At 42.8% G+C, this 24,923-nt stretch overlaps 1 protein-coding gene across 8 annotated transcripts in view; it reads left to right on the top strand.

The window, feature by feature from the left end:
• The first annotated feature begins 570 nt into the window (after positions 1-570).
• Pcbp3 (poly(rC) binding protein 3) overlaps positions 571-24,923 on the top strand; it is a 221,859-nt gene continuing 197,506 nt past the window's right edge. For 7 of the 8 annotated variants that reach the window (XM_027922249.2, XM_027922252.2, XM_027922251.2 and 4 more), the window contains exon 1: positions 574-752. The gene's annotated coding sequence lies outside the window, so the exon portion shown is untranslated. Of the gene's footprint in view, positions 753-24,923 lie in introns of all 8 variants that reach the window. The other variant, XM_027922256.2, reaches the window with a different exon arrangement.

Below are 24,923 nucleotides of genomic sequence, written 5' to 3'. Positions count from 1 at the left end.
CGCGGGGATTTGGAGGTGAGGCCGCGGGGACTACCCTGGGAACCCGCACCGAGCGGCCTCTTGGTATCCACTCGTCGCCCTCTAGACCACGTGTGGCCCCGCCCCCAATCCCAGGCCCGTGCGTGGGGGGGGGGTACCCAGGTTGCATCTCCTGCCGCACCCCACCTAGGCCGCCTACGTCTGGCAGAGGTCGGCCACCGGCCGCGCCCTTGTCGCCCCGCCCAGGCCCCTCCCCGTATGGTCCCACCCCTTCCCTTTAGGGATTCGCTCCGCCTCTGTCTTGGGCCCCGCCCCAGAATGGCTCCGCCCCCGACCGCCATTGGGTTGGATTTCCCTTATTCCCCGGGCCCCGCCCCCGCCCCGGACGCTAGTTGGCTTCGTGTTGGAGAGGTTCCCGGGCGCGGATTGGCCGCCCTGCTCGCCGTCCCGCCGTCCGATTGGCCCGCGTTGCCCGCTTTCGCGAGCCCTGCCTCTGGAAGGGGGAGGGGCCAGGGGCAGCGCGCGACTCGGGATTGGTCGGCGGCGAGGGGAGGGCGGGCCCGAGCCGCGCGCAACGCTCAGGCTGGAGCGCGAGGAGCCGCTGCCGCCGCCTCAGCCCTGAGGAGCCTTCACCCTCGGCGCCTGGGTGGCCGCTCGGTCTCCACAGGCTCCGCGCCAAGCGAGGTCCTCTGCTTCAGCCCTGCCCGGCCGCCGCGTCCGCCCCGCCCGATCTCCGCCGCTGGCCCGTGGCTTCGCCGCCCGCCGCGGGACAGGTGAGTGAGTGGCCGGGGCCGGGGCCGGGGCCGGGGCACAGCGCACCCCGCGTCCCGGGAGGACGAGCCCCGCCAGCGGCCGAGGACCCTGAGGCCCGCGGCCCGCAAACTTCCCCCGGGCCGGGGCGGGCAGGGCCCCTGGCGCCCGTTGAGGGTCCCAGGCTGAGCAGGGTCCCGGGGCATGGGCCCGGGCCAAGGGGCGGTCCCAGGTGGTGGGCGAGGGTCTGTGGCGGGCGGGAGCCCGGGCCCGAACTGGGGCTCCGCGTGGCGGGCGGAATCCGGTGGAGCCGGGTCCCGGGCGCGGGACCTGGGTGGGGACCCCGGGCCCGGACGGGGTCCTGGACGGAGGTCCACGACGGGGCGGGTCCTGCACTGGGCTCCCGGGCCGACGCGGTCCTGCGCGGAGGTCCGGGCGCGGGGCTGGAGTCCTGCGGATCGCGGGTCCCGAGCCCGTGCAGGTGCTGCCGGGATCCGGGCCGGGCGTGTCCTGGGCGGCCGCCGGCGGGGCGGGGGTCCTGAGCGCGTCTGGGCCCGGGCCGGGCAGGGGTCCTGCGGTGACCGGCTCTGGCTGGCGCCCAGTGTCGGGGAGCGAGCGGACGGAGCTGCAGCGCGCCCCGGAGGACCTGGGCTGCTGCCTCCTGTCCTTTCCCTGAATTGGGAAGTTGTCAGCGGTCAGGCTCCTCGCTCGCGGATCACTGACCAGGGCTGGGTCGTCGCCCTGGACTTGGGAGGCCTTAGTTTCAAAACCGCACAAATGTTTTTTGAAGAGATTTCAGGAAAAACCCCGGACGGGTGGGTGGATGCAGGGCGTGGGGTGCAGTCTCCCGAGCCATCAACAGCTGCCTTTCTACTTTCCCTGACCCCCTCCTTTCTTTCCTCTCTTTCTGGTGACCCTGCGAAGGAAGAGGTAGGTTCCTCTGATGCTGATGCAGGTTCCTCTTTTTGGGTCACTGTACTTTCTTTTCTGGCAGAGAGGACCTTTTTCTTATTGTCCCTACAAGTGTTTACTGAAAGTGTTTTCTTTTTCTTTTTTGCTTAGTATTTTCCGATTTTTTTTCCCTACATTGTCAGTATGTTTCTTCTTTAGGAGATTGGAAAAGTTGACCAAAGCTGGGACCTTCCCTCATGATCATGGACTTGAAGGTCTACTTCAGTCTGTATGTGAGCCAATAGCGCTGTTGGTTAATGAGGATTTATAGTGTGTAGTGCCCCAGAAGGAACTGTGGATGCAGAGCCTTGCAGAACAGCCCTTTGAATCTAGGTAGATGACATACAGTCCCTCCATTCCAAGCCAATCCTCTGTTTTAAGCCTTCACTATGCCTCTGAAACTGAACTTGCCTCCTGAAGCAAACCGTTGCCCTTCCTCTTCTTTGGACTTACTCATAAAAGGTGTGCAGGCGTGATTCCTTTTTGAGAACTAATTGCCAACCTTCTCATCTGCAAGAACAATTAATCAACTAAGAAATCTCAGAGAAATGTAGATTCTAGAAGTGTTTGCAAAATTGTGCACTCTGGGGGATCATTGTTCATGAGAGGGGCTGGAGAAGCTTGGGACAGTGTCTTCAGACATGAGATCCGTCACCAGGCAGGGGGTTTCCAGACACAAGTGCAGTCATGGACTACTGAGTGTTCCACTTTGAGTAGTGTCCTTTTCACTTGTGTGTAGACTCGGTTGTTATACAGTGTAAATTCAGTACTCATGTTTTGGAATATATAAAACTTTATAAACTTAGTCAATTTATGCTCAATTTTAAAGATTTGAAAGAGTTTTGATGGCAAATGGGGTCTTTATAACTGAAAGATTGGAAGTCCATCCTCAGCTTTCAGTGCCAGTGGCAAAGACTCTCACAGGCCCTGTATGAGCCCACTGTCCATGGTGCTGAATCGGTGTCTTCTATTTCTTCCTCTCACACCTTCCTTTCCAGTGTGAAATTGATTTTTAGAGTATGTTTTAAAATTAATTTCAGATTTCACATTTTAAAAGAAAAGTTGAACAGGAAAGTTCTGCTGAACCTGAATGGGAGAATGCCTTTAAAACGCTCAAACCATATCATTCTCTCTTTCTCTATTTAAAAAAAAAAAAAAAAAAGCTGATAATTATGCTGACTCAGCATTCTCTTTCTTTTGCTTAGTCTTTCTTCTCTCCAGGGGGAGTTTTCTTGCTTAAGTATGAACATCAAGTAACAAGCCATTGAAATTAAATGAGACTGTTTTCTTAATAACCACCTTCTAACAAAAAGAACCCTTTATTGCAGTATGCATGTATATTTGTGTGCATGGGGCAATTTGTCTCCCTAAAAAGCACCATTTGTTCCACCCTCACATCTCCAGCCTTTTCAGGAGAGGGCTGAATATGTGGTGGTTTATTGGTGGTTGCCAGATATTTCTGCTGTTAGAGCAGTGTCAGTTCTTTTATATAATTTTGAGGAATGTAAATAATTTCTGATAAATACTTTATTACTCATGGGGTTAATTTTATCAGTTAGTTTAGAATGGCCCCACAGGTTAGCAATAGAAATGGTGTTGCTTGTGTTACAGAGATTCTTCCACATGATAGTGGATTTCATATTAAGTCAAGCAGTGGGTGATTGAAGTGTTATTGGTATGATTATCTGAACTAATTCATATTAAGCCAAGCAGTAGGTGATTGAAGAGTTATTGGTATGATTATCTGAACTAATTCCTTGGCCCTACTTGCTGTACACTTAGTCCAGTTTATTTGTAACATCTTTTTTATTGAGGAAACTCAGCAAAATGTCACTTAGGATTCAGGAACACTCTGAGTGTCTCCTTTGCTAGTTGCTGTGACATGGGAACCTCAGGGAATGAGGCCTGTTCTTGTCATTGAAGGGCTCACCAGTTGGACTGAGAGGGGCTTGAAAACAGATGGTTTCAGGGGCACAAAGTGCTGCAGTTGGGATATACAGAAAGTCCAGTGAGAGTGTTGGGGCTTTGAGTGATTAGACTGGGGATCTCCTTCAGAGAGGAGGCAACCTGAGCCCTAGAGGATGAATTATAATTGTGTACAGATATATAAAAATTGATTAGATAAACATGAGAAGATTGTTGTACTTGGGGAACAGAGTGTGTGGTGGTACAGATGCTGGAGGTGTGAGTGGAGGTGTGAAGGAGTTGGAACCCTGTAGGGAAGAGGGGGGAAAGTGGAGCAAGGATTGTCTGTAGGTAGAGTGATGGTGTTCTAAGGCTGTCCACATCCTAATCCTCAGAAAATGTGATGTGTCAGTTACTTGGCAAGGGAAGTTAAGATAGTAGATGGAATCAGATTGCTCACCAGATGATATTAAATAGGGAAATGATCTTGGGATCCTCGATTGTCTGGATGGGCTCACTAATCACAAGGGTCATTAAATGTGGAAGAGGGAAGCAGAAGTGTCACTGTCAGAGTGATATGAAGGGAGGATTTTAGTTGTCTTTGCTGGCTTTGAGGATGGAAGGGGATCATGAGACAAGGAATGTGTATAGCATCTGGAAAAGGCAAGAAGATGGATTCTCTCCTAGAGTCTCCAGAACTGCAAGATGAATATGTGTTGTGCTAAGTCACTAAGTTTGTGGAAATGAGTTCCAGCAGCAGTAGGAAACTGGTACACACTGGAATTCTGCTCTGTGCAGTCCTGGCTGGAAAGTTTGAGGAGGAAATAACACAATCAAATTGACTTTAGATGATCAAAATAACTCAGCTGCTGTTTGAGGGTGTTTGCCACAGTTGGCAAAATATGGTTCTGAGCCCCAGTTTTACCTCCTGGGCAAGATTGACATATGATGCTGTCGTTTCTGACCTGAGCTCCACCTCAGTTTCCTGCCAGTGGTCTGCCCAGCCTTGCCCTTGCTGATTTTCATGTCCGTTTGGCTCACATTTCCTCTCTGCTGGCTACTGGGGGAGAGACCAGGTACATACAGCTAGGACCATGGGGGTCACAACCCCATTGCTGTTGTTGCCTCTCATTCACACTAATCCTTTGTATCTTTTAAGTGTTTTAATTGTTGTCAATTGGGTAGGTATGAAATATCTCACTGTTTTAATTTGCATTTCCTTGATTACTGGTGAGTTTCAGGATTTTTCATCCTTTTTTTTTTGGTCATTTGGGTTTCCTCTCATTTACTTTGTAATCTCATCTTGTTTGTTCATCTATTGTCTCATTTTTCTTTTTTGTAGCTTTTTAGAAGTTCTTTATATATTCTGAATTCTATTTGTGTCCTATTCTTTATCCTTTAAAAAATTCTCTTTTGATGAACAGATGTTAATTTTAATGTAGTTAAATTTGTCAATCTTTTCCTTATGATTTGTGGTTATTGAGTCTTATTTGAGAAATCTTGTATTACTTCAAGGTTGCAAGATATCCTTTTCCTTAAAAAAAATTTAAATATTTTCTTTTATATTATGCCTGGAACTTATTTTTGTATGGGGTATGAGCTAGAGACCCAGTTGTAGAATTTTTCCAAATTTTCTCCAATTGCTTTTATTGAATACCATCCTTTCCCAGTGATCTTCAATACTGCCTTTGAAATGTACCAAATTTTACAAATGGTACGAATCAGTTTCCTGATTCTCTATGTACACAATGATAATTTCTTTCTTCCTAGTCCTTAAGCTGTTATGTATGTTTTATCTTATTTACTTTACTTGCACCACTAAACAAAGTAGCGTAGAAATTGGGTAAGAATATCATTGTATTGTTTTTCACTTGAAAGGCAATCCTGTTAAATCCTTAATTGTGAACTTTGCTTTTGTGTTCTGGTAGATTCCTTTTATTAGGTTATGGATGGTTTCATCTACTAGTAGTTTGATAGAAGCTTTTTTTAAAATTCTAGATGGACATAATACCTTTATTTTACTTTTATGTGGTGCTGAGGATCAAACCCAGTGCCTCATGCATGTTAGGCAAGCACTCTACCATTGAGCCACAGAAATTAAAAAAAAAAAAATCATAAATTTTTATCCAATGTTTTTCTATATTTATTTATATAATTTAATGTTTTTCTTCTTTAAACTGTGGCTGAGATGAAGTATTTTAATCTTTTAATTTTATGCTACCATTGATTTCCTGGGGTAAACTGTACTTTGTCAAGATATGCTACACTAAACGGTTCTGTTGGATTTCATATGCTAGTATTTTACTTGGAGTTGGTGCACAGGCTCTTGAGGGTGCTGGCCAATGCTGGCCTATTCCCACAGTGACTCATTCAGCTTTGGTGTCAAGAGGGTGCTTTATCCTTTCTGATAGATTTTAAAGGGAGGATATTTAGTCCTCTGAAAATCTGGAAAATTGCTTCTTAATGGTCTTAGTCTGGACTCTTTAGAAAATGGAGACTTTTACATTTGTATGTAATTGTTTTGGAAGGGCTACTGGTCTATCTGCTCACATTTCACTGGCCAGAAGGACTCATTCTGGCACACTTGGTTTTAAATGGGGTGGAGTCTTCCATGTACCAAAGTATAGGAAACTGAACACAGGTCACTCTTGATAATATTCCCCATATTGGGCAGGCTAATTGATGTCCGTGCTACAGAGTGGGCCCAAGCCTGTCCTACTGCCTTCCACGTCTTGTCCATAGATTTTTCAAGTGTGTTGATCATCAAGGGGCCATTAGAATGTGAAGCTAGGTAGCCTAGGTAGCTTGTGTTTGTTGTGAGCAAATGGTCTGGTTAGTCTGCTTTGCATTACTATGATGAGATACCTCACGTAAGTCACTAAAGAGTAAAGAGAGGTTTATTTTGGCTCATTGTTGTGGAGATTTAAGTCCAAGATTAGGTGAACCCCTGAGTTTAGGCCTCTTATATATAAAGTCCTGTCATGCTAGGATATTTGATTTACAGACTCTCTTTGTGGTTTGAGGAAGTAAGGGGCCATGTTGTGGAAGCACATATGGCTAGAAACGGGTATCTTCTGGGAGTTGAGGGTGGACTCCAAGGACTGACAGTAGGAAGCAGGGGACAATCAGCCTATGGTGCAAGGACACAAATTCTGTCAGTCACCATGGCAAACTCTACCAGTCAAGCCTTCATGTGAGCACACAGCTTGGCTCGTACCCTGAGTGCAGCCTGTGGGACCCCAGGCAGGGGACCTGCAAGCTGCTCAGCTTCCTGACTCAGAGACTGTGAGATAACAACTGTGTCCTGTTTAGGGAGCTGCACTAGTGATAACTTGCTATGCAGCAATGCACAGCTAATGTGTGGATCTCTGTGACCTCCCAGTGCTCTCACTAGAAGTGGATTTGGGTTGGTGAACAGTGTTCAGATCTATGAAGTAATCAGTTTGTCATGTATTTTATCCTTTAAAACATTTTTAGAAGTAATACAAATGTTTTCAGTAGAAAAATTGGAGCAAACAGAAAAGTAAAAAAGAAGATGAACATCATTCAAAATCTTACCATACAAAGATATCCAGTGTTTTTCCTACATATATGCATGATATGCATATCCTAAAGTTGGGATTCATTCCATGATGTATTTTATAAATGAATATTTTCGTTTGAGCTCAGGAGATAACTTTGTGGTAGAGCATGTGCTTAGTACGCCCAAGGCCCTGTATTCAGTCTCAGCATCAAAAACAAACAAGTAAATAAATAAAAAATAAAGCATAAAAATATCCAGACCAGACTTTTAGTAGCTTGTGGTGCTTCCTTCTGTCATCTTTCATTCTTCTGACATGCTATCCTGAATGGCTGCATACTATTCCATGGGTGTCCAAGTTCATTGAGCCACTTCAATATAGCTGAACATTTTTATTGCTCTAAGATATGCACCATCATAAATAATGCTTTGGTAAATATTCTATATAAAAATCAGCATGTTTCCTGCTGATCTTCTGGAGGATAAATTTCTGAAGACATAACTATTAGGCCAACGCTTGCAAATGTTTTTAAGCCTCTTGGTACTTAGCCTATCCAGCTTCCAACATTTCTAAAAAATAATGTAAAAGTTGGATGTCTATTTCTATAACACGCCAGGTTGGGATGGGACAAAACTATTGATTTTTGAGCATTTAGGTTCCTATTTTCTTAACCCTGTTTTCAAAGTGCTTTTAAATTATTCATTAAAGTGCAATATGGATTCTATTTATAGACATGTTTGCGTGTGAGACTGCTCTCTTAATATTTGGGAAAAGGCTTATGAATTGCTGTTATCACATCCCTATCTTTGTAAATCTTTATCCATTCCTCTCCACCCTTTCTTTGTTCTTAGTCAACGAAATAGAGATACTGAGACACAGAGGCCTCGTGGCCTTGTGTTACTCAGACAAAATGGCTGTTCTGATCCAGCCTTGTTCTTATCTTCTTGCCATTTATTAGCTAGCTGACATCATAAAGATGAAAGGTCAAATATTAATTATTAAGTCAAAAATATTTCTGTAATCCTAAAGTAATGGTTGTTTATTTGGAATATTTCTAAAATAAAGACTAGCATCCTAAGCAAAATAAAAATCTGGACAGTCAAAAAGAAAATCTGTCACCCGCTGATGACCAGTGTATAAACATAACTTGGTCATGCTGCCTGTTCCTGTACTGTCTGGCTGGTCTTGATGACTGATGTGTTGGAATGTTTGCATGTAAGCCTATCAGAGAAACTGGTGATGATTTTCCTTTCTTGTGGCTGTCCTCTTTATAATCTGAGATGAATATTCAGTTTATTAATTTGCAGCTTTTTTGTTTTTCTAGTATGTGTACTTAAAGGTGATGTATTTCCTTATAGATAACACTTGAATCACATTATACAGAGATTGATTTGATACATTTCATTATTGTTTAATATATTTTCTAATTTCCATTATGATTTTTCCTTTGATTTGTAGGTAATTTAGAATAGTTTAAAATTTCCAAACATTTGAATATTAACATTGTGTTTTCCAGCAAAATTACATTGCCCAAAGATCTTTCCATGATTTTAATTCTTTGAAATTTGCTGATAAGCTTTTTGTAGATATTTCTGTGAGCTGCTTGAAAAGAATTGGGTTGAAAGTATTATATATTCTATTTAGCTAAGTTGATAAGTGTATTACTCAGATCTGTTTTCTTATTGGTTGAAGTTTAGTTCTTTTTTTTTTTTTTTTAAAGATAGAGTGAGGGAGGGAGGGAGAGAGAGAGAGAATTTTTTTTTTAATATTTATTTTTTAGTTTTCGGCGGACACAACATCTTTGTTTGTATGTGGTGCTGAGGATCGAACCCGGGCCGCACGCATGCTAGGCGAGCGTGCTACCGCTTGAGCCACATCCCCAGCCCCTGAAGTTTAGTTCTTGTATGTTAGTAAGATAATTATACAATTTCATTATGATTTTGGATTTGTCTTATTTCTCCTTGTAGTTCTGTCAATTTTTATTTGTATATTTTGAGGCCGTGTTATTAGGGGCATGCAATTTAAAATTGTTGTGTCTTCCTGATGAATTGAGTAATCAGCATGAATGTTCTCTCTTTTTTTTTTTAAATATTTATTGTTTAGTTTTCGGCAGACACAACATCTTTGTTTGTATGTGGTGCTGAGGATCGAACCCGGGCCGCACGCATGCTAGGCGAGCGCGCTACCGCTTGAGCCACATCTTTTATCCTTAGTAACGCATGTTTGTCTTTATGGTGGATATGTCTGATGTTCATAAAGCCAGACCAGACTTTTCAAGCTCATATTTTCAAAATATCTTTCTTTTCCATCACTTTACTTTTAACGTTACTATAGTGTTATACTTTGGATGTCTCTTTTGCGAGAAAGGAGTATATTAGATGTTTTCTTCTAATCTGACAATTTTATCTTTTTGTTAGAACATTCAATTCATTTACATTGAATGTAATTACTGATACATTTCAGTTGAAATCCACAATCCCTATTATGTATTTTTCTTACATTTTCTGTTTATTGTTCTCCTTTCTTGCATTATTTTAAATTGATGTTATGTTAAAAACAATCATCCCATTTTCCGCCCTCTCCAGGGATTGGAGGTCAGACTCTATTTTTCTTGTTCATAGTGGTCACCGTGAGTTAGATGATATGCTGGTAGCTTCTTCAGGCACACAGTGGCACCCTCCCTTCCTCTGGAGCACTTGGGCTTCTCTCACCCTCCAGGCACAGATGTGCTTGTTGCTGTGCATGTAATTTCCTATGTTCTTTTAAGTTCGGCAAAACGATATTAACAGTCTTATTATGTTTATAGTATTGGTTTTAACTGCATATATGAACAATAATGTTAACAGCAAATGTTCATTTAGATTTGTTCACATTTTTATCCTTTCATTGCTCTCAGACATTTCTGACTTTTATCCTGGGATCGTTTCTCTTCTGCCCAAAGAGCCTTCTTTAGAGATTTCTGTACAGCTGGTCAACAGTATTTTTTCTCCTAAACATATTTCTATTTCAACTTAAAAAACTTAAATGTAATTAGCATACCATAAAATTCACCCTTTTAAAGTATACAACTCAGTAGATTTAGTATATGCATATGGTTGTGCAACCATCACCGCTACCTAATTTCAGAACATTCTCATCATCTTAAAGAGAAATGGCATGCATTTATGGTAACCCCGTACCTCCTTTCCCCAGTCCTCTGCAGTCCTTGGTCTACTTTTTATCTCTAAGGATTTGTCCATTATGGACATTTCATATGGAGTCATATAACATGTGACCTTTTGTCTCTGGCTTCTTGTACTTGGCAGAATATGGTCAAGCTTTGTCCATGTTCTAGTATGTATCAGTAAGTATTTCATTCCTTTTTGTGGCTGAATGATATACCATTATATGGACATGTGACATTTATTTGTTCAGCAGGTGTCATTTGGGTTGTTCCCTTTTCTGGCCATCATGAAACATGTGCCTATGTGCTATAAACAATCATGTACTAGTTTTTGTAGGAATCTATGTTTTTAGTTCTTGGTTTATACCTAGTAGTAGAATTGATGGTCATATGGTAACTTTTGTTAAACTTTCTGATTAATTGCCAAAGAGTTTTATAAAGATGCCATCCCATTCCTACCAGCAAAGTGTGGGAAGCCAGTTTCTCCACATCCTCTCCAACACATCTTATTTTCCAGTGTCTTTGATGATAGTCATCCCAGTGGGTGGGAAGCGGTATCTCACTGTGGTGCTGGCCAGCATTTTCCTAATGATGAATGTTGAGCATTCGTGTGCCTATTGGCCATTTGTATACCTTCTTTAGAGAAATGGCTATTTAGATTCTTTGTCTATTTTAAAATTTGATTGTCTTCTTTTTCTTGAGTTGTAGGAGTTCATTATATTTTCCATCTACTGGTTCTTTATCAGATACATTGTTTGCAAATATTTCCCCTCCTATCCTAAGCAGTCTTTTTACTTTCTTGATAGTGTCCTTTGATGCAGAAATGGTTTTCATTTTGATGAAATCCAGTTTATTTTTTATTTTGTTGCTTGTGATTTAAGTGTTACATTTAAAACAGCTTTGTTGGGATGGGGCTATAGCTGGTAGAGTGGTAGAGTGCTTTCCTAGCATGTGTGAGGCCATGGATTCCATCCAGCACCACAAGAAAATGAAAAAGCAATCAGGAAGACCACATTGGTTAATCCCAGGTCATGATGATTTACACCTACATTTTAGTCTGAGAGTTTTATATTTTTAGCTCTTAAATTTAGATTTTTAATGTGTTTTGAGTTTTTTTTTTTTTTTTTTGAGAGAGGGTCTTACGATGTTGCCCAGGCTGTGGCTAACCCCTCCTCCTACTCCTCCCTCAGCCTCTCCAGTGGCTGGCTAGTTCTTATATATGGTGTGAGGTGCCGAATTTCTGTTCTTGCTACTAAAAGGCTCAGGGGTCACTCCAGTTGAACTGGGCTAACTGGGCTGTGCAAAATAACCACACAAGAGACACAAATACCTTTTTTATTGGGGTCGCTTTGGTGGCTTCTCTGACGTAAGGGTCTGCAGGAAGAGAGAGAGAGCACACGCTGACCCCTTTTTTTGAGGAGAAGCTATTCAAATGAGGCAAGGGGTCAGGTTTCAGGGGCCTGAGTCTAACTTCATGATGTCCACTGTCAGCAGGTTGACTGACTTCTGGGTAGGCCACAACTGAGGGCACAGTAAGAGAAGGGGACACATACAAGGCACTTCAATGGAAGATTCTATCCTAAATAGGGCAAGGGGTTATATTACAAAAGAACAGGTGAGCATAGCTCCACCCATGGGGCTGTAAGAAAGACAAGCCTGGGCAGGAAGACACAAGTCCCTCGAATCCTAGAAGAACAGGGCAGTCTAGCAGCATGGGTGCCTGACTGCCATATCGCCCAGCAGGGGAGTTGACTCTGTCACTTGGAAGGTTGGTCTCCCACAGTGAGGGAGGAGGATGTTTACTTCATTGTTTTGCATGTTGGCTATCCAGTTCCCAGGTATTATTTGTTGACAAGACTATTTCCCCATTGAATGGTCTTAGCACCTGTGTCAAACATTAATTGATCATGGACTGGGATTGTGGTTCAGGGGTACAGCACTTCTTTAATCCATGGCCTAGCATGTGTGAGTCACTGGGTTTGATTCTCAGCATGACATAAAAAAATAAATAAAATAATGATATTGTGTCCTTCTACAGCTAAAAATATAAAAAAAATAATTGATCATAAAATATGAGTTGATTTCCAGACCTTCAATTCTATTTCATTGACCTACAGGTCTATCTTTATGATAGCTTCACACAATCTTGATTATTGTAGCTTGGGAAGCATGAGTCCTTCAACTTTGTTCTTAAGACTGTTTGGGCAGTTCCTGTCCCTTGCATTACCATATGATTTTTAGTATTAATTTGTCAATTTCTGCCAAAAAAAAAGGGCAGCTATAATTTTGATAGGGATTGCATTTGAATCTGAAGATCAGTTTGGAGAGTGCTATGGTTTGGATGTGTGTGTGGTTTTTTTTTTTTTTTTTTGGTACCAGGGATTGAACACAGGAGTACTTAACCACTTAGCCACATCTCCAGTTCTTTTTTTAAATTTTTTAAATTTTGAGACAGGGTCTTGCTGAGTTGCTTAGGGCCTCACTAAATTGCTGAGGTTGGCTTTGTACTTTTGACCCTCTTGCCTCATCCTCCTGAGTCTCTGGGATTACAGGTGTGCACCACCATTCCCAGCTTGGATGTGTTTTGTCTCCCAAAGGAAATTTGGCCCCCAGTGTAATGGTGTTGAGAGGTGGTTCAACCTTTAAGAGGAAGGGCCTACTAGGTGGTGATTAGATCTTTAAGAGGGATTTACACTCTTTTTCCTGGTGTGCTTTCTTAGTCTTGAAGATATCTCTGCAAGAGCAGATTGTTATAAGATAATCTGGCATCGCTCTGAATCTCTCCTGCTTCCTTGTTTACTCTTGTGTCCCTTCTGCATGTGACAACTTCTTTTTCTGCTTCTCTGCCACATTGTGGCACAGCTAGGGAGACCCCAGGACATTGGCTGTATATTGTTTGGACCTTCTGGCCATCAGAATCATGAGCCAAACAAACCTCTTTATTTTAGAAGCTACCCAGCTTGAGGTGTTTTGTTACAGCAACACAGAATGGACTAGAACATAGCATATTGTCATCTTAACAATGTTAAGTTTCCCAGTCCATGTGCAAGGGACTTATTAGCTATAATATTTTTTTTTTAATGGATTCTTGATGATTTCTATCTTTTAATTATGGTTTCCTTTAGTTCTTTAAACATATTTAATGCTGCTGTGAACATGAATATACAACTATGTGAGTTTCTGCTTTTACTTCACTTGTATGCATACCCCAAAAATGTGATTGCTAGATCATATGCTAATTCTGTTTTATTTTTTGAGGATCCACCATATCTTTTCCTTAGCAGTTGCACCATTTTTTTATTCTCATCAGCAATATACAAAAGTTCCAGTTTCTCCACATCCTTGTCTTGCTACTTTCTGGGACTTTTTTTTTTTTTCTTTTTCTTTTTTATAATAACCACAACTGTGGGCACGAAGTGTATCTCATTGAGATTTTGGTTTGCATTTTTGTAGAGATTAGTAATATTGAGCATCTTTTCATCTGCTAATTAGCTATTAGCATGTCTTCTGAGAGAAATGTTTATTCATCTTTTGCCCATTTTTAATTGGGTTGTCTGAATTTTTGTTGTTGCAAGTGTGGTTCTTTTGATAGTCTATGGGGTGATTCCAACTTTTTGTGTCATTGTGGCTGTTTTGTTTTCTGTGATTTCCACTGTGTTTTTCCTCATGGTGTCTAATTTCTTCATGTGTGCTAGACATTGTATTTACAGAATCATTTTCAGGGATAATTTGAGACTTAGAATGATTATTTTTAGAATGGTTTTCCAATGTTCTTTAGTGTTAAAGGAGCCACATTAAGCTACTAAGCCTGAGGCCATCTAAAGGAACAGAACAAACTGCTGCGTCTTGGAGGGCTGGCTCGCTTCTCAACTTTAAGGTTCAGCCTTTTGGCTTCTCAGTATCTGACTCACAGTAGTGTGGTAGGGTGGGAGGGAGCCCTGAAAACTCACTAGTGTGGACAGCTGAGCCCTCTTTTGAGCTGAGGAATCTCCATGGGTCTTTGCTACTCAGACATTTATGGGCTTATATCTTTCTCCCAGGGCACAAGGGGTGGCTTTTCCACTTGATGAGGCTCATATTTCTGGACTGTCTCTATACGCTTTTCTGTCTCTCTCACATTGGTCAGTTTTGGCCTAAGTTTGTCTCTGTGATGCTCAGCTGAGCAGAGTGGGTACTAGTCTCCCAGAGGGCTGGCGTTCCCATTTCTTCTCTCTGTGACTGGAGGTTGGGCACGTGCATGGTCTGCTTTGAGGGGCTGGGGTAATAGTTTTGCCAAATGCTTTGCAGCATGAAGTAGGTCTCATCACCACCCGCCTGACAATGGTTTTTATTTTGGCAACACTCCTCTTCAAAGAGTCCATTTCTGTATTAATTCATCTCTGAATTAATGATAGAGAATTTAAAAGAGGAAAATTTATGATCTAACTTCTTTCTTTGGGAATTATTTGACCCATTTTCTACTTCTTTCTGATTCTTCACTGCTTGGGAGTGAAGCAGTGTACTTGTGCAGTTCTGGGCAGGCCTGGTTGTCTGTCCTTTCTCGTTTCACCTGCATTCACATCAGGAAATCAAGCCATTTCTGATCTTTTATAGGCAAGGAAAACAAGATACTTCACTTCTTTTGGAATAGGGCAGAATGTAAATTGGTGAAGACAGTGGTTTGACTCCAGACCGTAGTGATGTGGGAGGTTTGCAGAGGCTCCTCTTGCTCTGGGTCTGTTTCTGCTGAGGAAAGGCAGACACAAGTGCCTCTCTTGGGGCTGTTCTGGAAGTGAAAGGAGATGACTGACATGCAAACATGTTCAATGGTGAGGCTTTTTGGGTAGAGAAGACATTATTATTTCATTCTGAAGTACTTTTAGGGGATAAATAATTTACTCAGCCCACTAAGTTTATCCTTTGAGGCCAAGTGCTCATGCTCTCCCATGTCGAGCCAGTTCAGGAACAGGGTGGAGGAGGGAAGCAGTCCTGAGAGTGCGCACCCTGAGTGTTACTGAGCTGGGTGCTGTGAGTCAGCTGTGCATTACCACAGATGAAATGTATGTAGCAATTAACTTATAAAGGAAAGAATTTATTCTGACTGATGGTTCTGAAGGTTCCAGTCCAATATTGGGTTGCCCCATGACTTTATGCTTGTGATCAGGGTACCTTGTGTTAGGAGTAAGCAGTGGAGCAAACTGCTAACAATTTGATCTAGGAAGCAGAGAGGGACTGAGGGACCTGGGATCCACAGTTCCCTGTGAGGGTACACCACCAGTGACCTAGGGACCTTCTGCTAGACCTCACCTCCTAAAGTTCCTTTACCTCCCAATAGTGTCACGATGGAGATTGCTCCTTCAACACATGGACTTTTGGGGGATATACCTGTATTCAAAACATAGCAAGTAATGTTCCAGAAATTTATTCCTAGTTATCTTTAAGCAAGTCAGAAACCGTCCATAGTGACGAAACTTCTAGAGCGCATAGCTTACAGTATCTGCGGCGTGACAGCTAGCAGTGTCCATAGTACTTGGTGTCCCTGACAGTTTGAAATTTTGTGGAATTTTGAACATGTGAGATTTTATAATAGAACTATTGCATTGATCAGCATTTTGTTACTATAGATACCTGACACAGCCTGCTTGTGGAGAAAAGGAGAGTCATTCAGCTCACAGTTCTGGAAGTTCAAGCCCAAATGGACTAGTGCAGATTCTGTGGCAGGGGCCATCCCTGGCTGTATCTTCTAATGGTGCAGATAAGAATGACAGGAGTGTGTGTGTGAGCAAGCAGGTCATGTCTCAACCAAGAGGCCAGAGAAGACAGGAGAGGCAGGCCTGCTCCTTTTATAACAGCCCCCCCTTTCTTTTCTTTTAAATATATATATTTTTTATTTGTTGATGGACCTTTTATTTTATTCACTTATTTTCCTATGAACTGCTGAGAATTGAACCCAGTGCCTCACACAAGTGAGGCAAGTGCACTGCCATGGAGCCACAACCCCAGCCCCTATAAGAGCCCTTTTGAGAGATCTCAAGGGCCACATGTGACTACTTCACACTCCCAAAGATCCAAGGGCCTCCTACTGGGCCCCACCTTTTCAAGGTCCCACCACCTTGTAGTATTGCCTTCCTGAGGAATTAGCTACCAGCACATGAATCTTTGGAGGGTACAAGCTACATCTGACTGTGGCAACCTTATTTCTTACTGACGTCTTCCATACCTGTTTGATTAAACTTGCACTGAATTGTTTTGATTTGATGAATTACCTCAAAATTTTGACATGATGAATTATCTCAAAATTAAACAGACAGTAATCAAGTGAGTTACTTTGCTTACTGATAAATGGGTCACCTTGAGATAGCCACATTTTCTTTATCCATTTATCTGTGGAAGTTTACCTAGGTTGGTGCCATAGTTTATCTATTGTGAATTGAGCTGCTATAAACACTGATGTGGCTGTTTTACTATAGCATGCTGATTTTAAGTCCCTTGGGTATAAGACAAGGAGTGGGATAGCTGGTTCAAATGGTGTCAACCCTCGATTCCTACAATGGGCTGTGACCCATGGTTGGCTCTTTCCCTACCTCCTGTAGATGGGTGCAGCCCCCACATAGCATCTCCGCTTCCCCTGGCACATTTGAGTGTTCACGGGGCTTCTTGTTTTGGACATGCTTCACATGGCACTCATCATCCCTGATTCTCTTGCCCTGGGTGTCATTGCATTGTCTAGGTACAACTTCTCCTGGGCTTATAGGGATGCCCTGGAGTCTATGGGATGTCCCTGTTGTTCTGCTGTCTTTGGCAAGGCCCACAAAACTTTCATCTGGAGAACAGCTTGTCTGCTCCGCATTCTCATTGCAGGGACAGATCTTCTTCAGGTATGCATGCCCCTACAGACACGTATGTGCTGTCAAGGAAGCCCACAGGAGAGGACCTAGTCCTCTTACGTGCAGTGCCCGTTAGGTAAGGATAAGATTGGAATATCAGACTGGAAGGGAGCTTGCAAGTCACTACTGAAAAGAGGATCAAATGCAACCCAGAGAGGGCAGCAAATAGGATGAGTGGTCAGGTGGCTCTGGTTTGTGAATGCTCATTAAGGATGGCTCAGGGATGGGCACAGTTTAAGTATAGGTGAAGGCAGAACTTGGACTCTCCCTCTTCTTACCCCTGTCATACACACCAGTCAGTAGGACTCTTTAATATATGGATTCTCAGAACTCCCTGGAACCATGTATGGTAGCTTGCACCTGAAATCCCAGCAACTTGGGAGGGTGAGGCAGGAGGATCACAAGTTCAAAGCCAGCCTCAGCAACTTAAGGCCTTAAGTGGTTCAGTGAGTTCAATCCTGGTACTCAAACAAACACTTCCTGAAAACCTTCTAGGGTGCTTGTAAGGTCAGACTGTGTTTATAATGGCATTGTGGCATTATATTACTTTTTCCTTATTGAAAAGTGGTGACAGGAACTTTAGCAGAAACCAAGATGTCAGTACCCCATGCTCTATTGACAGTCACGATGCTCTTCATTGCTACCCACACACATTCAAAAAGCCAGCACCATTTAAGACTGTTCCAATGAAGCAGTAAGAATTGATTTTATTGAAATTTGACCCTTGAACTATTTGGATGGTTTGGCACTGTTTTGTCCCCCAGGGCTTTATGTGTTGGAGGCTTGGTCCTCAGTTTGGCCATGTAGAGGTGGTGGGATATCTAAGAGGCAGAGCCTAGTGGGCGGTCCTCATATCATGTGAGTATTCATAGGTAGTAGTTCCTGTGGAGCTCTGTGTTTGTTCTTGTGAGGGGGAGGTGTTGTAGAAGCCTGAGCCTGATCTTTGGTCTGCCTTCCTGCTTCCTGCCTGCTGATACGATTGCACCCTTCCATGTGGCTCCCACCATCCTGATGCCATTGCTGTTAGGCTGTTACCATTGGGGGACCAATGGGTTGTCCAGTCTTGGCCTTTTAGCCTCCAAAACTGTGAGCCAAACAAATCTGTTTTCTTTGCAGAGTTACCCAGCTCTAGGCATTTTGTTGTAGTAATGAAAAGTGGACTCAAAAAGCACCTCTTTTTAATATTGTTAGAATATTACGGAGTTGGAATTTGCATAATGTACTTCTGCCAGTGGAACACAGCAGTTGTTTCAAGGGAGAGTGCTTGTGTCTTTGTTGGGTTGGAAACTAAACTAGCTCCTCTTTCCCATGGAATGCCATTTTTACTTTGAGGAATAACTGACAAACTGGCTGCTCAGCCATGTGTTTTTGGCAGTGTCTGGAAATTGAACTATGTGAACCTCTTACTTCAAAGGAAATAACTGCCTGTGTTTGTTGCAAATGATAAAATTTGAGTTTTCAGGCCAAAGTTGGAATTTTGGAAAACTTGTTTCTGCTGTGGTGAGCTTGATGGCTTCCCAGTACTTATAGACATCTAGGATGAGGTTAGTGATTCTTTAATAAGTGTGAGTTTTAGACATTTATGTTGACATGTGTTAACATCAGAAGATCTGAGTCACTTGGTGGACCTGTTTTCCAAACTGACTGATGTTTTTTGTTGCAAAAGCTATGCATGGGTAAAATATTGGTTCAAAATGAAAGATTATTAGATAATGGTCTCCAGTAGAGTTGTCATAGTTTATTGATAGGGTTTCAGATTCCAGGTGTTTTTTGGTGGTACTGGGGATTGAACTCAAGGCCTCATGTATGCTAGGCAAACATTCCACCAATGAGCTATATATTCCCAGCCCTGCAGATGATCTGTAAGAGATGACTATTTGCCAGGTTTCTGTGTTTCAATCAAGGGAGCCCACCATAATCTGATATGCTATTCAGATCCTCTCCCATGTCCCCTGTTGTGTCTGTGTAAGATTGGGCCTTTCTCTAGGTCTGGTGCAGTCTGGCAGGTTGGAGCCCTTGGATGAGAACTTACAAGTCGTCACCTGGTGTCTGGAAGCAGAGCTCATGGAGAGGTTGTGACTGCTATGTAAGCCACTCTCTGTGAGGCATGCCAGGACTCAGGCCTGAGTCTGGGTGCTAGGTGAGCTGTGTGCCGTTTGCTCCTGCTGAGAGTTGCTGCAGTGTTCTTAGTAGAAAAACAGTTGAGTGCTGGTGGGAATCTGGGGAGTAGGGAATTCTGAGCAATTATACTTTTCTTGGCTTCCAGATCATCACTAAAAAATTTCCTTATGCCATAAGATTAACTTTCTGATTTATTCTCTAGAATTTGTTAAAGTGAGTGAGTCTTTCTAAAAGACAGGATTTTGTAACTTAGGGTGTCACGGACCACAGGACATTAGCAATCTAAGGACCCTGAGAAGTCATTTGTTTTTGATCTCCCACCTCAGAGCAGTGCGCCTACAGAGCTTCCCTTGCCATGGATATGACTCCCACCAGCTGGAGTGAACAGTTGCTGGCATAAGTGGGCCCTGTCCCTCAGCTTCTTGGTGGTAGGAAGGAGGTCAGAAAGCTTGGTTGAGGACAAGAGCCCCAGCTATGGCAATCTATGTACAACTTTGGACTCTTGCTTGCTGTGAAGGTTGTGTCAGTCACCAGTAGGAAGAGCATGTCATCCAGTGAAGGGATAATGCAAGAACATACGTTCTCAGTGCCAGAGCTGTGTGTCGATGAGGTCTCTCCTGGGCTCAGCAGAGGGAGGCACATTGAACTATGACTGTCTTCTGAATTCTATCACTTCTTGTTTAAAAGTCTGCCATAGGAGCCTAAGCCTCTGTGCAGGATCTTCAGAGAGAAAAAGTAACAATAGTGCAGAAAGTGATATGGAACTGTGAACCTTGGGTGTTGTTGGAGCTCTGGGCTGCTCCCTGAGGGGACTCACTTCTGATGCCCTCAGAAGTGTCACTTGGGTGTCTGTGCTTGTTTTATTTAATTCCTCTCTGACATCTTTCATTTCTTTGGTATATGAAGACTTTCCTTCTACATAAAGTGTGGGGCTGTGGCAGGTGATGTTAATGAGCTTGCTGGTCTTTAAATAGTACAGCTCCTATAAACAGAATTACCTGCTTTATAGCCTGATTTTGAGGATCCTGGATGGCTGGTTTGCATTAGAAAGGCAGTAAGATGCTCCACCCCTACTGTGAGAAGACTGGCTGGGAATGCACACCCCACACCAGAGACGCTTCCTTTGGGGTGGACCAGATCATCCATCAGGATGCATTAAACTCCGGTAGCATTGAAATGAAGAATGGCCATGCCAGCATCTTCTCCTTGATTATCGGAAACTTAGTCATTTGTTCTCTGAGTCAGCTTAATGGCATATAATGTTCACATCACATTCTTTTGGGGCTGGGCCAAAAAGCCAGTATGCTTGCCAGCACTTCAGCAATGAGCTAATCAGCCCTTGGCTCCCGTATTCCTGGCCCAGAGCTCCTCTGGAATTAGTGCTATCACTGCATCAGACCAGAGTCCTTACGAAGATTGCTCTTTCTTTTCCTCTGGGTCACATGCTGGTCCTTGCTTTCACCAGATGATACCAGACCCCTTCTGTCCCAGAAAACCTTCCTAGGCTGAGCTCTGAGATGTGATGCTAGGAAGTCAACGCAACGTATTATTGAAAAGCCTGTCCTGGTGGCTTGTGAGGTGGGCAGTGGCCCCCACCCTCAAAGAGCATGTCATCCAGTGAAGGGATAATGCAGGAACACATATATCCTCAGTGCCAGACAGTGTCAAGTACGCAAGCCCCCAAAGAGCAACAGACAGATGTGGTGTTCCCAAGAAGCAGGTACTTTGCAGGAATGGAGGCTGCCTTGGAGAGGGTGGGACTTATGGTTTGATGTTGGAAGGTCTGTGGAAGGGGCTGACACATAATATGACCTGAAGAACAGCTATTATTATTTTATTGTGTAGATTTTTGTCTTCTAATTCGTAAAAGCAAAAAAAGTTGTCTTCCACAACTCTACTGGATTGAATCATGAGGCCCAGGCAAGACAACAGAACAGAAGCTTGGGGAGCAGGTGTGAGGGTGGTGGCTGGGCCAGGTGAGTACTCAGAGTCTGGTGTGTGATGACCAAGGTGCCCAAGCCTGCAGGGTATCCACCTTGGAACTGAGAACAGAGGAGAAGCCTTTTGGAATTTGGAAGTAGCAGGACATGTCTGATTTAAAGATGAGCCATGGCCATATATTCTGGTCTGTGTTAATAATAATATAACTAAGGAGGAAAGAATCCTTTTTTGAAAGTGTGATAAAGGGAAAAAATTAAAAAATTACAGTATACTTTCCACAAGTTTGTGCTAGAGCATGAGTTTAAAAAGATGTTTATGGGCTGGGGTTGTGGCTCAGTAGTGAGCCACACACACATGAAGCACTGGGTTCAATTCTGAGCACCACATAAAAATAAATAAATAAAATAAAGGTACTGTGTCCATCTTAAAAAAAAAAAAGATGTTAGCTGGGTGTTGTGGTACATGCCTGTAATCCCAGTTGTTTGGGAGGCTGAGGCAGGAGGATCACAAATTCAAGGTTAGTGTCAGCAACTTATTGAGGCCCTAAGCAACTTAGTGAAATCCTGTCTCAAAAAAAAAAAAGGACTGGGGATGTGATTCAGTGGTTAAGTGCATCTGGGTTCAACCCCTAGACCCTCCAAAAAAGATGTTTTGAGGATTTTATAAATACTATGTCATACTCCACTGTGCGTATATATCATGATTTGCTTGTTTGTTCAGTGGTTCTACTGCTGAAGGGAATTTGGAATATTTCCAACTTGGGCTATTAAGAATAATGCTTCTATGAGCATTCTTACAGATTTCTTTTGGCCAACAGATATGCACATTCCTCTTGCATATGTATCTAGAGTTGGAATGGGTGTCCTAGGGCTGCTGTGTGTTTATTTTTAGTAAGTAATTGCCTGACAGTGTTTTGAGGTGGTTGAACCAAGTTTTAGGCAATCAGACATGAAGGTGGATTTGGCTGCCTCCTCTTGCTGGCGCTGGCTGTTTTCTGTCTTTTCCATACCTGTCTTTCTGCAGGTTGTGTGGAGGGTCTCACTGTGTTGTAATCTGGACTTTCCTCATCACTTACAGTTTGAGTCCTTCTTAATAAGTTACCAGTCATTTCAGTCTGTCTTGTGAAGTGCCTACTTAGCTTCTTGTTAATTTTCTGTTGGTTGTCTTTTTTAACTTGACTCATTTATTTATTTTTAGAATTCAACTCCTTCCTTCCTTCCTCCCTTCCTCCCTCCCTCCCTCCCTCCCTTCCTTCCTTCCTTCCTTCCTTCCGCCTCACCTATGCTAAGCAACTGCTTTACCATTGAGCCACAGCCCCAGCCCGCAAATCTTATTTGTAATGAAACCCAATTCGTCAGTCTTTTATATGCAGTCCTTATTATTTCAGGTTGAAGGAAGGTGTTCTGACTCCAGGGCCATGGAGGGGCTCCTCCACGTTTCCATCCAGGAGCTTTTCTGTATTCCTTGAGCTTCTGGTCCTGTCCACTTGTGTTGGTATGAGGCAAAAGTCTAGATTTGTGATTTCTGTGTGCACATCTAGTTAATCTAGTCCCATTTGTTGATAGGACCATTCTTTTTTTGCTGAATTATAGGTGTTGCCTTTGCTAAAAATCAAATGATCTTAGATGTCAGGGTTTAGTCAGAAGACAATAATTAATTATACCACTAGTTTGAAAAGGGACAATTTAATAGGAAAGATTTTTAACTAGTAAAAGGAATTAATAATTAAGAGGGACAAGGGATGAAGGCCTCTGTAAAGAATGCAGGAAAAGCAAATGTAGGAGCTGCTCAAGGAGAAATGATACAAGTTCAGGCACAAGTCCAACAAGTCTGATTTTAGGCATTGCTGGAGAGGACAGGTTGGGATCCTCGGAGAAAGCCACTGAAATGCTAGCTGGGCTCCTTGGGTAACTGTGTGGCTCCAGGGGAAGCCAGCTACTGGGGGGCTGGCTGATAAGCTACAGAGGAAGGAAAAAGCCCTAGAACCTGTGGGAGAAGCTCTTCTGCTTGCAGTGTGCCTCCATGCCCTCTGTTAACAAGCCCATCATGTGCAGGCTGGCCAAGGAGAAAGGTTCTCCAGGCTCAGCAGCAGCATCACTGAACAGGCCAAGAAGGGGTTGGGGTTGGGGCTGAGAGGCAAAAGTGGGTGACTGGGGTACCTAGTGGGGAGTGTCTGTTTTCTGACAAAGGTGTTTTTCTATCACCTTCTTCATCTTGTGTCAGTGCTACTGTACTAATTGCTGTGTTATAGTATAGTGTCCCCCTCTTTTTTCATGGGAATATATTCCAGGACCCCAGTGGATGTCTGAAATCACAGATAGTATGAAACCCTATGTATGTTATATATATTTTTCCTATCCATGCATACTTATGAAAAAGTCTAATTTATAAATTAGGCACAGTAAAAGGTTAATAACAGTAATTTACTGTATATCTTAGCAACCTCAGCATATGATTTTTTTTCTTTCCTCATTAAGTCAAGAACTTCTAGCATATTTGAATTACAGGATCACTACTCTTGTACTCTGGAGCCATTAGTAAATAAAACAAGGGTTGCTTGTATTCCAGCACTGTGATACCATAGCAGTCCATGTGATAACTGAGGTGGCCACTATGTAACCTATGGTGGGTAGCATATACAGCATGGATACACTAGACAGAGGGGTGATTCATGACCTGGGCAAGCTGGGACACAATGGTGTGAGATTTCATCATGCTGTGCAGAAGAGCATGCAATTTCATTGTGAATTGTTTACTTTTGAATTGTTTATAAAGTGTAGCGACTCGGTTATTTCTGGAATTTTCCATATTTTCAGACAATGGTTGATGATGGGTAACTGAAAATGTGGAAAGCCCATTTGCAGATTGGGGGCTTGCTGTAAATCCTAATGACTGGTGGTAGAGGTTTCCCTGTGTTTTTCACTGAGATTTTTCACATTATCGTAAGTCCTTTGCCTGTCTTTACATATTGTAAAATAAGTATGCCAATATCACACATACACAAACCTGCTGGAATTTTGATAGGGACTTTCTGGTTTCATAGAATTGATATTTTTACAAGATTAAGTCTTCCAAGTTCCAGAATATGGTTTATTTCTCCATTGAAATCTTTAATTTTTCCAAATGATGTTTTGTTGTTATTGGCATAGAGACTTTGCATAGGTTTTGTTAGGTGTATTTTTGGGATTTCTTTGATGCTGTTGTTGCAGCCATGTAGAAATATGTCAGCGAGTGCTGCTCATTGACCTTTTATTCAATGACCTTGCTAAAATCTACTTGTAGAATTCAGCATAGCATCTACTACAGTTGTGGCTTTATCTGTTCCTCTTTTTACTTCTGTTTTTTGCTTTTTATTTGTTTTTCTGCTGTGCAGGGTATTGAATTCAGGCCCTGGTGCACGCGAGGCAGTTCTCTACTGCTGAGCTATGCCCCAGACCTGTTTTTAGCCTTTTATACTTGAAAGAGACAATAGGAAGCATATACTAATTCTGGCACTATGTATTCCCATACTGACACTTTCATAATTATGAGGTGTTCTTCTCTGGTGAAGTTTCGCCTTAAGGTCAGTTTCATCTGAAGTAATGAAGCTATTCCAGTTTGCTCTGATTCATGTTTAAGTGATGGAGCTTTTTAAATTCTATTTTCAACCTAGCTGCATCCTTACTTTCAAAATACGTTTCTTTCAACAGAATATAGTAATTTTTATTCAGTGTGGCAACCTGTATA

This window comes from Marmota flaviventris, chromosome 8 (genome assembly GCF_047511675.1).
Source record: "Marmota flaviventris isolate mMarFla1 chromosome 8, mMarFla1.hap1, whole genome shotgun sequence".
NCBI lineage: Eukaryota > Metazoa > Chordata > Mammalia > Rodentia > Sciuridae > Marmota > Marmota flaviventris.
This window is presented reverse-complemented; position numbering and strand designations above follow the sequence as displayed.